Genomic DNA, 1,380 nt, shown 5'->3' with positions numbered 1-1,380 from the left:
GAAAGTTCATAATAGTCCATGCCCTATAATTAAAAGACAGAAATAATAAATTATATGATCTTAGATCATCTTACTTTAAATATTGCTTGTGAGTCTGATACTTGCCATTAAGAAACGATCTATGAAATTCCATTAAATGATTTGATGTTAATTCATTTCTGGTAAGATTTGTCGTTGATAACAATTTATTAATGTAGTCAGATTTTGCCTATTACTATTTTCATTATTAGGTAATAAAATCTAATCATCAAACCTGTTGGAATTCAATATTGTGTTCCTTCCAAAAAGTATGATTAAAATCATAAATTTGTTGCTCTAACATTTGTAACTTCGATTCCTATGAAAATAACATAATCTACATGCTACAGATGTGTGCAAAATCGTCTGAAAAAATACATACAGCATTATACATAAGTATATACATATATATCAAAATGACAGAAATTACAGCATGATTGCTAGGTGGTCTCATTTCACTAGGATTAGGTTAGACTTTTCATCTGGTTTCCCAATCAATCGATAAGTCTGAGATGAATAATACCTCCCAATAACTCGAAAAGACAGGACTAGTGCTCCTCTACTGGAAGCCATTTTTAATGTTGGGTGTGGCCAACAGGCCCATTACGTGTGACTAGTTGAGCTGGGGATAGGCTTTGGCATATTATTCCACCATTTCATTACATTATGCTATTCTCTAGTGCTTCAGATTATCAGATATATGCCATTATGCTTACAATATTTATTGGCTATGCTTACAATTATTCTGAATTATTATCAAAATTATTTTTTCAATAAAAAAATTATTATTTATCACACATTATACTGTAACATCAAGGAACATTGTACATAGTCTTCAAGAGAGTGACTTTGCTGGGGGCTAAATGGGCAGCCATGTTAACACTTCACATTCAGTGAGTGAAGTCACATGGTTGAAGTTAATTGACTATTCTGGAATAATGCTTAATTCCTAGTGTGGTTCATTATGCTCAATATTATGCTAGCCTGATATGCTCAAGCCTAGCTGAGGAGGATGAGTGTTAGAGGTGTTTGGGTGATTGGTACCACCAAAAGGAACAGATACTGGAGACACTACCAGTAGCATTAACAAAGTTAAGGCAGAAGGAACAGTTCTATTTTCAAGGTATGTATTCATGTATTCAAAGTATTCATTTCATGTTGTGGCTCCCTGTCAGATCAATGCTAGTGTGCTGGGAGGGGAAGGAGGAGGAGAGACTGCTAATACTTCACGGAAAATATCAGTCCCTGCACAACCTCCACTTAATAACATGTAATGAATAAATGTGTACATACATGTATACATATACATTGTACTTGTGCTTGTAAGATACAATGTACAACATTACTCTACATGTAATAGTA

At 33.7% G+C, this 1,380-nt stretch overlaps 1 long non-coding RNA gene across 1 annotated transcript; it reads right to left on the bottom strand.

Annotated features, from left to right (window-relative positions):
* Window positions 1-76: 76 nt before the first annotated feature.
* Window positions 77-790, bottom strand: LOC109591246 (uncharacterized). Its single transcript, XR_002189724.1, has 3 exons — window positions 449-790; window positions 254-337; window positions 77-208 (listed from the first exon to the last, which is right to left on the bottom strand). It is a non-coding gene; the product is annotated as an uncharacterized LOC109591246 (long non-coding RNA).
* Window positions 791-1,380: the final 590 nt, after the last annotated feature.

This window comes from Amphimedon queenslandica, unplaced genomic scaffold (assembly GCF_000090795.2).
Source record: "Amphimedon queenslandica unplaced genomic scaffold, v1.1 AMPQUscaffold_8622_Cont19435, whole genome shotgun sequence".
NCBI lineage: Eukaryota > Metazoa > Porifera > Demospongiae > Haplosclerida > Niphatidae > Amphimedon > Amphimedon queenslandica.
The sequence above is the reverse complement of the archived record's forward strand: the minus strand, read 5'-3'. Positions and strand labels throughout refer to the sequence as shown.